Consider the following 17,014-nt stretch of genomic DNA (forward strand, 5'->3'; position numbering starts at 1 on the left):
GATGCCACCTCACCTCCAAGAATCATGCTCGGGCGAGATTTATGAACTGAATCCCAAAAGTACCAAACAACCACCTAAAGAAAAGAATCAATGCACAAGGAAAAATCAAGAAAGTCTTCAAGCAAATAAATCAAAATATCCAAACCCATGAAACCTAAACACAAACAAAAGCAAAAGTAATCAAGAGACCCGCATCACACCTCCAAGAACTAAAATCCAATTCAAGAACTAAGAATTAAACCCAAGGATCTGACCAAATAACTATCCAAAGAAGCTCTAATATGTATCATGATCCAAGGGGAATAACTAAGAAAAACTTAGGACGACCTCTTAATCAAGCAAACAACATTGACGCTTTAGAAAACATATAAGTTATGATGAAATATGAGATTTGAATTCATTGCAATCACGATCGTTGTCGTCTTTCTCATATCTCCTTTCCAATCGACGAGGGCAGGAGGTATCTGAGTTGCGCAAGGGCAAGGTATATATACATTCTATCCTCTTCGCCCTTTATTTTTTTCAAAATTTTATTTTTATATTTATATTTATTAAGAAAACTCATGGTCTTGATAATAAAAAATAAAAATATTATAATGTGGTCTAAAAAATATAATTTACTTAGTAATAACAAATACTTAGTATTTTTCTAGATAATTTTTAGAAATTATACAATATAATATCAAGTAAGAAAAATTGGATTCAATAATCTTGCTTACTAATACCAAATCACGTCATGGCTTCAAACAGTACATATTATTCCAAACTCGAGTGCGATACGATACAAGTTGAAAACGTGGTCGTATCAACACGTGGTTCCCTGTTACTTGATAATATATCAACACGTGGGCTCCACGGGTCATATACACACACATATGTATATATATATATATATATATATATATATATATATATATATATATATATATATATATATATATATATATATATATATATATATATATATATATATATATATATATATATATATATATATATATATATATATATATATATATATATATATATATATATATATATATATATATATATACATATACATATATGTATGTACATATATATATATATGTACATATATATATGTATATGTATATATATATATATATATATATATATATATATATATATATATGTATATATATATATATATATGTATATATATATATATGTATATATATATGTATGTATATATATATATGTATGTATATATATATATGTATGTATATATATATATGTATGTATATATATATATATATATATATATATATATATATATATATATATATCTATATATATATACATATACATATATGTATGTACATATATATATATATATGTACATATATATATATATATGTACATATATATATATATATATATATATATATATATATATGTATATATATATATGTATGTATATATATATATGTATATATATATATATCTATGTACATATATATATGTATATATATATGTATATATATATGTATATATATATATATATATATATATGTATATATATATATATATATGTATATATATATATATATATATGTATATATATATATATATGTATATATATATATATATGTATATATATATATATGTATATATATATATATGTATATATATATATATATATGTATGTATATATATATATATACATATATATATATATACATATATATGTATATATATATATGCATGTATATATATATATATATATATATATATATGTATGTATGTATATGTATATATATATATATGTATATGTATATGTATATATGTATATGTATATGTATATATATGTACATGATATATTAATGTTTTATAAAAATTATCAAGAGTAATTAAAAAATAGATTTTGATAACAACCATCATAGGAAACTACAAATGTTTTTCTAATTGTTAATCATTTTAATAATTTACTCTTTCCAAAAAATATTTCTGTAGGCTGATTTTCCATGGTTTTGACATATATTGATTAAGTATAATATATTCTTGAAATAGTCAATGAGAAATAAAAAAATAAAAAAAAGTAAGTTTCCTTATTGGCTTTATACAATCTATAAGTATATCAATGCTCATCAATATGCAACACTAGTTCATGTAAAAAAATAAAGATATATTCAATGCATTAGACTCTCGATAATGTGAGGTTTGAAAAGGATCAATACATATAATTTATCTTTAAATATTAAAAAATATTTTTTATGACTTAAACCTTGATTTTTTGTCACAAATGAATATATATATATATATATATATATATATATATATAAAATTCATTCTTAGTTGAGTTCATCTAAATTACACATATGAGGTAGTCGATATAAATTATAAGAATAACACACACGATTTATGATCCTAAAAAAGTACTGATATCATATATATTTCTTATTTTACATACATAGTCGAGTCAAATAAATTATATAATATTAATGATGATTAGATTTGGTTGATCAGTGTTATTATCAGTGAATATAAACCACAGTGACCTGTAAGGGATACACATATAAGAATATGTGATTTCTAAACTTTGCAAGGATGTTTATTTAAACCAAAAAAATTAATTAAAATAATTCTACAGTAGAGATAAACATATCATTCGATATCGACTCGTGCCCTCTTTTACTTTAAACATTCATAAAAAAAACTTTGTTTACAATCAAATATAAATGTATATTTAAATAATTATAAATTTTAGACATTATAGTTTTATATTAACATTCTCATTTAATTTTATATTAATATGTGTTTAACTTTGAGAGAGAATCTATTGTCAAACATGTGGGGTGTCACATGTCATCTAAATCATCATTTATCATATATAAAGATTCAATGCATAGAAACATAAACTTCGCATTCTGAAGGAAGATAATTATAAATTTTCTTCTCTCCTTTTATTATAAACATAAACCTCATTCTCTTACTTTATGACAATGAAAATGTTCTTTCCTCATTCAAGGTATAAAACACATTCTGAACAAGAAAATAAAGGAAGGATTCTTTCTTTTCTCGAACTACTCGAGACTACATTTAGGAATCTTGGATTAGTAACTCGAGTGTTAGAGTGACCAGGTCGGAAAAACTCCTCTGACCTTGATCTTTGTGTAGGTGACACCTCGAGAGAACAATATATCTATATTGAACCTACCTCGAACCCACTTCGAAGTCACCTCAGATCTACTTCGGATAATCTTGAATATACAAATCTGGACCATATTAGGCTGATCAAGACTTTAACGATATTTTTCACTAGCAAACTTAATTATAAATAATGTATTATTTGTTATAACCATCTTTTAGGAATTGGGAACTTGTTCATTGTATATTTACCTATGTCATGACACAAGTAAAAAAAAGAAGAAGCAATATTATCTTTATCATCAAAACAATTTATTAAAGTGATACATTAATTACGACACATGTATTATCTAAATAATTTATATTTAGATATTTTAAGTCATGAGGTTTGCTTCTTTGTTCATCCTAACCTAAATAGTATATCTTTAAAATTAATTTTTGATTTAAAGTGTGCAATGGAACTAAATATCTCTCTTAGGTGATTATTTGGAAGGTAATTTATTTTATAAATAATATTAAAATTTTCTGACTAAAATTTATTATTTTAGATTTCTCACAAAAGATACAGTCCACTATGCACAACATGCAAATGCACATAATGACTATAAATACAATGGTGACTTATGCCCTACATTTTATAGTGCAAAAATTTCTCTCTCTCTCTCTTTTAAGTGTGATTGAGGATATATATTATTTTTTAATATGAGGTTCGGGATCAAACTTCAACTCTCATGCTCACATAATTGGTATGATAAACAAAGAAAGATATGAGGCTCAACTCCAATTGTAGTTCTTTCAATTACAAAAAAAAAAAAAAAGGAGAACGGGGAAGGTTTCATTAGTTTGCAGCAAGTAAAATACTCAATTAATAGACTTTATAGGATTGAAGTTGTAATCCTTTTTCTTGAGATTGTTCTCTTGAGTATGGAAACTTAAAAGATTGTTATATTCTCGATTAGAAAATATGGAAGAGAATATAGGAGATAGGATAAAAAACACCAACACAAATTCACTAATATATGAAAATTATGATATAAAAAATATTATAAGTATAAATTTAATAGTTTTAATAAAAATATTTAATATATATATATAATATCTTTGTATCATAATTTTCATAGTTTAGTGTCTTTGTGTTAGAGTTTTTGTTATCCTCCCTTCTTTTATCTTCTCTGTAACTTTTTAGACCTATGATGATCTTACCATAAATCCCCATACATAAGAGAATAATTAAAAAAAAAAAAATCATAGAAGCTCTCTAGATTTAAATTCTATACATGCTTTCCTTTAAAACATAAAAACTTATGCATATTTGATAGTTGATCTCCTTGGGATACCATAAATTAAATGTCACTTGAAACTCTAATTTATAATAATACCTTACATTCACTATAATCTTCTTTAAGTGATGCCTTATATACTTATTTAATTGGAATAAATTAATATAGCTGAAGTGGATAGCCAAAGTTTTTTTTTTTCAATACATATTAATGACAATGACATGTAAAGATATAAATTTTGATATTTCATAATAATATAAATGTGTTTTTCAATCTTTGAAAGGACATTATCTAAAATTTAGTACTTCAAAATAAATAAATAAAAGAATGTCACAGTAGATTTAAAAATGTCACTTCATATATTCTCATCATCTCATACCTAATGCTTTCCCTCCCCAACAATGCAGACCATTGGTTTAAGAGTTACTTAAAATGTGACTTTGCACTCACAAAGACTACAACTCATATTTGCTATTAACTTTTCTAATAGGCACTATATATATATATATATATATATATATATATATATATATATATATATATATATATATATATATATATATATATATATATATATATATATATATATATATATATATATAATTTAATATAATTATAAATTTAAGATATATAGTGTGTCATTGCATATTAAATTTAAATTTGGACACAAGCAATCATTTGTTAGTTTTTCTATACTCAAAATATTTAGTGAATATTATTATAAGCTAATTTATCCATCTCACTTAGGAGACTCCTCATGTGGAAAACCAATACCAAAGTCATTGTTCTTCACTCTCATATCTTAGATTTTTAGCATCAACTTGAGTATATTCAATCTGAAATTTTTTGTTTATTATATATCATAAATTGTGTATAAAAGATGTTAGAGGAAAATATTGTTGATGTTTTGATTAATCTGATGTGATCCAGATCCATCGAAGCAGAATTTTCCATGGTGTTTTCAATGTAAAAATATTATACTCCCAAAGTATTACTTACACGAAGACAAAGATCATTAGAGGATTTTCGACTCGATCATTTTAATGCTCAGGTTAGTAAACCGAAGTCCTCAAATATGGATTTCAGTTGTTTCAAAAGAGAATCCTCCCCACTATTTATAATATTTTTTTCCATATTAAAAGATAAGAATGAAGCTTGAGATTAACTTCCTTATACGATGAAAAAGAAGTTTATGATTATTTTTCTTATCATAATAAATAAGAAGAAAATTTATATAGACAAACATATATAGGGTGAATTGGATCCCATGTAATGATCACGTATTAGCTAAACAATAGACCCCCTAACAGAAGGCACTAAGGGACATATAATGTATACAAGTGTTTACTATAGTAAAAATTATCTATAATGAATAAAATAATTTATTAGTAGTATTTGGTGCAATAAAACAACTTAGTAGTATTAATGACATTGAGAATATATTTGAACCAGAGATGCAATTGATGGTTAAATGATATATTGGCATGTTTAATGCTTTCACAACACTAAAACTAATTCTCATTAATAATATTTACTTTCAACTTTCACATTGAGAATTTATTTACAACCAAATATCTAATTGATAAATTATAAATTACTTATGTTTAATGTGTACAACCATGTGTTACATTTACATAGTTTATTCAAACACTCTCGTATAACTTTAAATTAACCAATATGTTCAACTTGATTATTATTTTTTATAATATTTTTTTTAATTGAGAACTTGAAGGAAAAAATTACCTATGTCAAGGCAAAAGACTTAAAAAGACCCAAGTAATGCACATCCAAGAGTAGAAGTATAATTATCTTTGTTGTCAAATTCACTTATTATTTTTTATAATTCTTATGAAATATATAGCACCCCAATATGTCCCATATTGAAGGCAATATCATATATATGACATTATAGAGAAATAGTCGGATCCATCTACGATAACTTTGGTTTGGTGAATCGTAATCTAAATAGTATATCTTTTTAAATTATTTTTTTGTGCAATGGATCTAAAGATCTCTTTTGGTGAATCCTAAATTTTTATTTGGAAAGAACTTATGTCATAATTGTTACGGTAAGTAACTTTTTGAGCCGTGACCTTCGGGTCGACGCGGTTGGTTTAGGGCTCCAAATGGTTGGGATCAGATGTGGCTCCCCTTGGAATCTTGAGAAGACTGATGCAGGGGATCTGGCTGGAAAGTTCTGCGACGCCGTGTGGGCTCAGCAGCGGTCGAGTACCTGCACACAGGTCAGGTCGGTAGCTCGACCCGACCCCTCCGACGATCAAGTCAGTGATGCGGAGGGGAGTTATTTTTCGTGTGCCCTCTCCTCTGGCCGTTGGCAGCCAGGGAGTATTTATAAAGGGGGTTTGATGTTACCTGATGTGCCGTCCTGCAGGAGCAGGGCCGTACCTCTGATGGCGTCTGTCGTCGTCGGCGTTGCGTGGAAGGCCGAGCTTCTGCAAGGTATGGGGAACGTTAGTCAGCGCCTTCCCCTGCCTCGGCCGATCGTGAGGGGTCAGCCGAGGAGGTCGATTGGGTACGGTGGGTGTGGGTGCATGTCGTGTCGGCATTAATGCTTACTCGGTATGGGCGCGTGTCATGTCGGTGTTAATGCTCACTCCCTGGGGCAATGTGCCGCACAGGGGTGTCTGACGTGGGGGTGCATTACGTCAAATCTGGGGTGTTATGTCCAATCAGTGTTTACCCTTATCAATAATTATCATAGAAAATTTTCTACCGTAATTTATATTTTTAGATATCCAATAAAAATATACTCTCTTACTTATGTATGCATGCAAATGTATCTAATTACTCTATAAATATAAGGCCAACTTCTATCCTACCTCGATAGTACAATAATTTCTCTTTTTCTCTCTCCTATGAGTATGGCAAGATAGATAGGGCTTTAGAGATATATATATATATATTTATGGAAGCTTTGGGATCGAACTCTGAACCTCATACTCACATGTTTAGTATGAGAAAATTAAGACACGAGGTTCAAGTTAATCCTAGACTTTCCATGAAAAAAAAGGAAAGAAAGAAAAAGAGAATGTGAATGATCTATTGATTTGCAGCAGATAAACTATCCATCAAGGCTTGTGAGTCCTTTCATTTCTTTTCAATAATAGCTATCTTTTTTTTTAATGTCCACTATGTTATAATTATTATTTTTTCTCTTATCATTGTCTCACAAGAGGAAAAAAAAAGAGAGATAAAAATTAGTGTAGATATCAGTTTTGATATTTATCCCTTTAATTGCAACTTTTAACATACTGGACCATAAATATGATTTATTCAATAATTTTGTTTATATTTATATCTATCATTATCTGTATCATTATAGAGTGCACGTGCTCACACACATAGTGATAATGAAATTTAAATTGATACTAGGAAAGATATTTTTAATATTTAGTAATGATTGAATATTAGGGGTACTTTATCTATTTTTAATTATGGTTTTTCTTTTAATTCAACTAGCTAGTAGTAGTATCATGATTGGCACTAAATGAACATTAAAAACAAAAAATGAAAGAATATTTATATAATATTAAAATCTGAAAAGATAGATTTATTAGAGCATCCAAATTTATTTTATTTATCTATTATGATATATATAAGTTATTGGCGTAAATAAAAATACACTGACCAGTGACATTGCAAAGTCATTTAGCAAGAAAAGTTGCATCTCCATTTGCTAGTGTCCTTTGTGCCTAATGATTCATCTCTACTATTCAACGAGAATGTCATCTTCCTTAATTGATAACTTTATCAAGATAGGTAATTTGAACAAGCACTTGAAGACTAATATGTTTCTGCCTTGAATTTATGTGGAGCTCTTATATCCCTCCCCATCTTAACTGTTATAGTTTTCGTAGTCATTGATCTCATTCACTCCATCAAGTGGTCATTCCCAAGCTTTTCTTAGATTGTTCCCTTGAACTCTTATATCTATTGGAATTTCTTTTGATGGTTTTCTAGTCAGATACTAGGGTTTAATTTATGGTTATCGAATTGGTTACGTGGTTCTTTGAACATGGCATGCAGGTTTCTTGGTTGCTTTTGCTTTCATTTTCATTTATGTTTTTTAGGTTCAGATCTTTTGATTTGTTTGCTTAAAGGCTTTGGTGATTTCACAGTTCACAGTTCGTTGGGTAGGGATTCTTTTCTTTGGTTAGTTTTTTTAATAATTTTTAGGGTTTTGTTTGTGAATCTTATCGGAGTGTGATTCTTGGGGGTGGCATTATAAATTTCATTTGCTTTCAATTTTTTTAAGATTCAAATCTTTAAATATATGAGAATAGATGAGAGATTTCAAAACTAAAAACTCATATTAAGCATAATAGATGAGGTAAACTCAAAACTTTAACTTTAGCTATAATAAAAACTCCAATCTTAACTAAGACTCTTAAACCAAAATTATATCTAATAACAAAGTTTGATTTAATATTCCAACATCATTTCCTAATTAAAGATTGGAAAAAAAATTATGGAAAGCATTGAATGTTATTATTATACATTATGTTCTTTAAAATTTTAGAATTTGAAGTCGCACAATCAACAATGACTTTTTGATTTGTCTTATATAACTTAATTAATTATAAAACTCTTATTTGTTTGGAATCAATCTTATTAGCTTTCTTGACAATCTCTAAACACTAAATCAATCTTATCAATATAATTATTTGCATACATATCTAACTCCTTTATTATAGAATATTCATTAATTTTTATAGCTTCTAGATCATAAATAATAATGATCCTCATATTAGCATTAGTAACATTTTCTTCTAAATCTTTAATGATCGACTTTATAAATATTTTTCTTTTTTATAAGGAGGTAAAAAATACTTTTATGCTTCTCATAAAAATAAAATAATGTAATCCGATAAAATTATCTACTCTAATAAAAATCAATACTCTCTGCATCGTAGTCTAAATCTTGCTTTTGTATAATTTTGACATCTTTAATATTAATAAGAATATTATTGGGAAAATATGGCATCTTTAATATTACTAACAATGTAGGAGGATATATATCTCCTTCATAAAAATCTTTTAAGATTAACTAGTCTTTTCTTTCTTATCTTAGCACAAGAAATCTTTAAAATAATATTTTATGTATTATTTTATGTATTATCTAATTTTTATGATATATTATGTATTATTTTATGTATATTATGTATTATATATAATAAAATTTATATATTATTTATTATTTTATGGCATCTTTGATTTTTATGTATTATATAATTTTTATGATATACCTTTAGACAATGTAGGAGGATATATATCTCCTTCATAAAAATCTTTTAAGATTAACTAGTCTTTTCTTTCTTATCTTAGCACAAGAAATCTTTAAAATAATATTTTCATTTAGTAATAAATTTTATTATTCTTTTATCTTCTTCTATGTTAAAAATTAATTCTTATTTTTTTTCTTCGGAGAGTGACATAAAATCTATATTATTTATCACATCTTTAAAACTATCCAAGGGAATTTTCTTTTAAACCTTTTGATCCGACAAAAATCTTCACCTTAATTTTTATTTTTAGTATTTTTTTATCAAACCTAGGTAATAACGAGATCTAAAATAACTTATAAAAATTATCATTAATATTTAGAACTATGAATTAAACCCAAGGATCTAACCAAATAACTACATAAAGAAACGTTATCACATTTATCTCATCTTCTCTCCCAACGCCATCGTCATTTCTCCTCTCCTCTTCTCTTATTTTAGTGACGTAAGAGCAAAGTTATATAATCTATCCTCTTCTCTTATTTTTATTTTTGATTTTTTTAAAATTCATATTTACATTTAATTCATATTCATATTTATATTTATTAAGAAAATTTATGGTCTTCATAAAAAAAATAAAAATATTATAATGTGGTCCAAAAAAAATAAAAATATAATTTACTTAGGAATAACACATACTTAGTTTTTTCTAGATAATTTTTAAAATTTATGCAATATAATATTAATTAAGAAAACCGGATTACTATTACCAAATCACGTCATGGCTTCAAACAGCTTATATTATTCCAAAATCGAAGTCGATATGATGTTAAAAACGTGGTCGGCAGGATTCGAACCTGCGCGGGCAAAGCCCACATGATTTCTAGTCATGCCCGATAACCACTCCGGCACGACCACATTTCGTGATGTTTTCCTGTTACCTAATAATATATAAACTATCTTTCTAAACGTTCTGTTTTACTATTCGAGTCATGATAGCTCGACCCTTCAACTCTGTATTATCTCAAATTTCTAATGTCCAAATTTGCATACCGTATCCCTCGTGATTTTTGGTATTTATTTATGTAAATATAAGGTTAATATGTAACCATTCTCATTAAGTTTATCATTCATTATCATTAAATTTTTTATTTATTGTGGTTTAAATATTTCGATTTTTTATTGTAACTGTTATTATTAAATATTTTATTTAATATCATTAATTTTTTTTATTATGGTCCAAACGTTATAAATTTAAATTAATTCTTGAACATTATGAAGCTCATGATAATAAATATTCTTGATGGGAGAATGTCTATATAAACGAGGGTTTTTATCCTTGGGCTCAATATTAAGTCTAAAGGATTTTCTATATCATCTAAAGCGAGAGTTCTAAGTTGAGAAGTGTCAAAATATAAAGAGAAACCATTACTAAAATTCTTCACAACAATGGCTGGACGTACGTAATTTTTGTTTTTGAATTAGTTTTCTTGTGTTTTTCGTTTAGAAAAACATTTTGGTATTAAAATTTTTAATAGTTGGTATCTAAGCCATTAACCTCTGCCAAAGAGTTTTTATTTTTTTATATCATGAATATGGCTTGATTTTAGTTTTTTTTTTACTTCTTGATATATTTCATGTTGAAAATCATGAGGATATAATATTTTCAATATTTTTAGTCGATAAAATGCTCATATTATATATTTTATATGTTCAAAATGTCTGGTGACTCATATAATTTTAATTAATTATGAATTAGTCACAGCATCATTAATTAATTAAAATTATATATAAAGTTAAAATAAGGATCACATAAGTAATTAGACTAAATATTATGATTGATTATATTTAATATAATTATTATTATCCCATAGAATTATTTTATTATATTTATATAATTAATCAGGATAAAACATCATATTATTTTTATAATTTACCCATAAGGATTATGAATTGGAATATAATTTCATAATTTTCTCGTAAAGACCAGAATCTATTTGAATTAAAATTTTATCCCACAATCAATTTTTATATTATGAGATTCATGTTTTTGCATATTTCATATTGGTAAAACATGCAATTTAAACTATTAAGCCTCAAATTTTGACATAAATATGTTTGATTTTATGTAGTTTCTCAAACTGTTAATATTTTTATATTCAATGTGACATTCCTTAACTTATGGGTGATAACTATAAGATATGGAAGTAGAGGATTCTTCTCCATTTAAGGTCGATGTATATTGATTATGCTATTAGGAAAGACGAACCACCTATAGTCACTAATACCAGCACTCCAATTGAGATCACGTTATATGAGTGATGGGAGTGATCCAATAGGCTCAGCGTGATATTTATCAAGACTAAGATAATTGCTGGTATACGTAGTTTTGTTGATCAGTATAAGGTCCGAGACTTGCTACAAGTTACCGATGAGTAATTCATCACTTTGAAAAAGGCATTAGCAAGTATCATAATAATGAAATTCTCATCCCTCAAACTCACCAACATAAAGGGTATGCATGAGTATATAATGCAAATGCAAGATATTATGGTTCAACTTAAGAAACTCTAGGTTAATATGTCAGAATCCTTCCTGGTGCACTATATTCTGAACACTCTTCCACATCAATATGAACCTTTTAAGATTTCATACAATACATATAAGGATAAATAATCAATCAATGAATTAATGACCATGTGTGTTCAAAAACAAGAGAGGCTTGTGATGGAGCTGGGTGAGAGTGCATTAGTGATAACCACTCGCGGGAAGAATAAAATTGACAAAAATCAAGCCAATTAGAAAGCTCATCAATAGGAAAAAGATAAAATATCATCATAAGCTGATATCAAGAAAGAAGCAAAGTGTTTCTTCTATATAAAGAAGGGACACGAAGAAGGAATAAATGAAATTCTAACAATGACTTAAAAAAAAAGATAAACCAACCTCGTTTGTATGTTATAAATCTAATATGGTTAATGTTAATATTAACACATGGTAGATTAACTTTGGATCAATAATCCATATTACAAACTCTTTGCAGGGTATGTAAAACCTAAGAAAGCTAGTAGGAAGTGAGCAAAGCATCTTATTAGGTAATAAGATGGGCTCACATGTGGAGGCAATTGAAATATGCATTTTAACTTTAAGTAATGGCCTTGTTTTAAAATTGGAAATGACCTTTCATGTACCAAGTTTCTCATGAAACTTATTTTTTGTTTCCAGACTCATATCAGTTGGATATTCCTTTAATTTTCAAAACACATCATATATAAATTTGATTGTGTTAGGAAAGGTATTTTGTTTGATAATCTTTATCGTATTTTCTTATAAAATGATGACACCCAAAGTTCAATACATGTTCATGCTCGTACTAAAAGGTGTAATATTAATGATGACTCCTCTATGTTATGGCATCGGAGATTAGGACATATCTCCATAGAGAGAATTAAGAGATTAGTTAATGATGGGATACTTAATACTCTTAATTTTACTAATTTTAAGACTTGTGTAGGCTGTACAAAGAAATGTGCTAATAAGAGTTCAGACATATTAGAAATCATTCATACTGATATATGTTGTCCATATATGGGCACACAGTCAGAAATTTATATCTTTTATAGATGATTACTCACGATATATATATATATATATATATATATATATATATATATATATATATATATATATATATATATATATATATATATATATCTGTTTGCTTCATAACAAAAATGAAGTATTGGATGCCTTCAAAATCTTTAAGGCTGAAGTTGAGAACCAATGTGGTAAGTAAATTAAAATTATGAGATCAGATAGAGGTGGAGAATATTATGGTAGATATACTGAAAATGGACAAACACCTAGTTCTTTTACTAAGTTTATTCAAGAACATATGATTGTTGCCCAATACACTATGCCTGATTTTTCAGACGAGATGGTGTTGCAGAAAAAGAAACCGAACATTATTTGACATGGTGCGGAGTATGCTTAGCAACTCCAATCTTCCTAAGTTTTTATGGACTAAAGTACTAAAAACGGTTATGTATATATTAAATCGAGTTCCAACCAAGGCTGTCCTAAAGACACCATCTAAATTATGTAAAGGTTGAAAACCAAATTTGAGACATGTACATTTAGGGATGTCCATCTGAGGTTAGAATATATAATCCATAGGAGAAGAAACTAGACCCGAGGACTATTAATGGGTATTTTATTACATATATCGAAAAGTCCAAAGGTTACGGGTTCTATTATCCATCTCACACAATTAGGATTATGAAATCAAGAAATGCTAAATTTCTTGAGGATGACATGATCAGTTCAGGAACATAGTTTCTGCACATGATCATATAGAATCTCAACCTTCTACATCAAATGATAGATTGGTTATAGTTTATAGAATTCCTAAGTACAAATTAATATTGAACAACCAATCATTGAGATTCCATAAGTTATTGACAATATTCTAATAGATAAAGCAGTTCAGGAATGACAATAAACTCTTGAATAACTAGATGAACCATAAGTTCCTCAAAGAAACATTGGTACAACATTAAGAAGATCTACTAGAAATAAAAGATCAATAATTCTTAGTGATTATGTTATATATCTATAAGAATTTGACTATAATATTGGAGCAAAAAATGATCCTGAAACTTTTTCATAGACCATAAGTTATAAAGAATCAAATTTGTGGTACGATACCTTGAAAGTAGAGATGAATTCCATAAAAAGTAATAAAGTCTAGGATCTTGTAGAGTTGCCTAATGAAGCAAATGCTATTAGCTATAAATGAGTTTTTAAAACTAAGAAAGATTCGTTACGCAACATTCAGATATACAATGCAAGACTTGTTGCAAAGAGATTTACTCAAAAGGAGAGAATCGATTATACGAAGATGTTTTCTCTTGTATGTAATAAAGATTCTCTTCATATTATTTTGGTATTGGTTACTCATTTTGACCTTGAGTTGCAACAAATGGATGTGAAAATAATATTTTTTAATAGAGATCTAGAGGAAGAGGTTTATATGAAACAACCTAAAGGTTTCTCTTCTAGTGTTGGTGAACACTTGGTTTGTAAGCTTAAAAAGTCTATATACAGTTTAAAACAAGCCTCCTACCAATGATATTTTAAATTTTATAAAGTAATTTCTTCATTCGAATTTGTTGAAAATTCCATAGATTAATGTATATACCAAAAGGTTAGTGGGAGTAAAATATATTTTTTCATTTTATACGTATATGATATTTTGCTTGTAACCAACTATAACGGTTTTCTGCATGAGGTGAAATAATTCCTTTCTAAAAATTTTGACATGAAGGATTTGGGTGAAGAATCTTATGTCATCGGTGTTAAGATCCATAGAGATAGACCTCGAGGTATTTTATGTCTATCACAAGAAACCTATATCAATAAACTTTTAGAAAGATTTTGGATGAATGATTGTTCACAATGTTACTCCCATTGTGAAATGTGATATGTTTAATTTGAACCAATGTCTAAAGAACAACCTTGAGAGGAAATCAATAAAAAACATCATATATGCTTCTGCCGTGGAAAGCCTTATGTATGCTCAGGTCTATGCTAGACCTGATATTACATTTATTACAGGGATGTTAGGTCGATATCAAAGTAATCCAGGTATGAACCACCAGAGAGCTACAAAGAAAGTGATGATGTATCTATAATGAGCCAAAGCTTACATGTTTATGTATAGACATATAGACAATCTAGATATGATTGGTTACTCAAATTCAGACTTCGCCGGTTGTGTTGATTCTCATAAATCAACATTAAGATATATTTTTATGATAGTTGGTGGAGCTATTTCTTGGAGAAGCACCAAGCGAACCTTGCTTACTACTTCTACCATGGAAGCTAAGTTTATCTCCTGTTTTGAGGCTACTTCACTTGGTGCATGGCTTAAGAATTTTATTTATGAGCTTAGAATCATGGATTCTATTTTTAGGCCATTAAGAATTTTTTATAATAATTCTTCTATTGTCTTTATAACTAAAAATAATAAAAGTAAAAGTCAAAATAAACACATCGATATTAAGTATTTAGCCATAAGAGATCTTGTAAAAGAAAAGAAAGTGGTCATTGAGCATATTAGCACCGATGATTATTGATCCTTTCAACAAGGCATGCCACATTAATTTGAAGAAAATATATTGGTACTGGACCAAGAATAAATATAAGGTTTATTTATTAAGTAATATTACTACATTAAGATTAAGAAACTAAATACATACATGGATGATAATACTCGTTATTATAGGACTTATTGCTATGATTCATGTATTTTTTTTATGAAGAAAGTTGTTCGATAAAGATTAATTTAAATTATTAAGCTAAGCGTATATATCAAGTGAGAGAATGTAACCGTTCTCATTAAGTTCATCATTCATTACCATCAATTTCTTCATTTATTATGGTTTAAATATTTTAATTTTTAAATTATTATTATTATTAAATATTATATTTAATATCATTAAAAAATTTTATTATAGTACAAACGTTACAAATTTGAATTAATTCTTGAATATTATAAAGTTTGTGATAATAAATATTTTTGATGGGAGAACATCTATATAAACGAGGGTTTTGGTCTTTGGGCTCAATATCTCTTTTAAATCTAAAGGATTTTCTATACCATCTAAAGCTAGAGTTTTGAGTTGAGAAGTACCAAAATACAAAGAGAAACCATTGTTAAAATTCTTGATAACAATGGTTGGAGATACACAATTTTTGTTTCTACTTATGTTTATATTATAATGGTTTAGAAACATATTTTAGGAAAAAATTATATATATATATATATATATATATATATATATATATATACTCTTCAAAGTCAAATTATGCATTTCTTGTAGCTCCACCTACATTTCTTGTAGCAATATATATACCCTTCAAAGTCAAATATATGCATTTCTTGTAGCTCCACATATATACTCTTCAAAGCAAAGGGGTTCGTCAATATATTTCTTGTAGCAACGGCAATCTCAGCTTGATCTCAATCTTAAAAGCAACCATATTTAAAGCCAATCGAATCGGGAAGCTATTTCACGCCATTTGACTCGTAGCATATTCTATCGATAAAAGAGTTTGCGTTGCCCACTCGATTTTTCCCAAATAATGAATGAAATGCAGAGGTTTCATATAAATAGCATATACTACAGAAGTCAACTACACTTCTTTAGCGACTTGGATTAAGTAATCCGATTTCAATTCTCACTTCTTTTACTTGGTTATCGAGTAATCCAAGCTCATTGTTCCTTTGGGCAGCAAAGAAACCCCACCCCCCTTAGTCAACGCTTGGGAGCGCCATATGCATGCTTTGACCAATCCGCAACAGAATTCCTTTCCCTTAAA

The 17,014-nt window shown here is 27.3% G+C and overlaps 1 non-coding gene across 1 annotated transcript; it reads right to left on the reverse strand.

Moving 5' to 3' along the window:
* Positions 1 to 10,467: 10,467 nt before the first annotated feature.
* TRNAS-AGA (transfer RNA serine (anticodon AGA)) lies at positions 10,468 to 10,549 on the reverse strand. Its single transcript has one exon. It is a non-coding gene; the product is annotated as a tRNA-Ser (tRNA).
* Positions 10,550 to 17,014: the final 6,465 nt, after the last annotated feature.

This window comes from Musa acuminata, chromosome BXJ2-10, assembly GCF_036884655.1.
Source record: "Musa acuminata AAA Group cultivar baxijiao chromosome BXJ2-10, Cavendish_Baxijiao_AAA, whole genome shotgun sequence".
Taxonomy (NCBI): domain Eukaryota; kingdom Viridiplantae; phylum Streptophyta; class Magnoliopsida; order Zingiberales; family Musaceae; genus Musa; species Musa acuminata.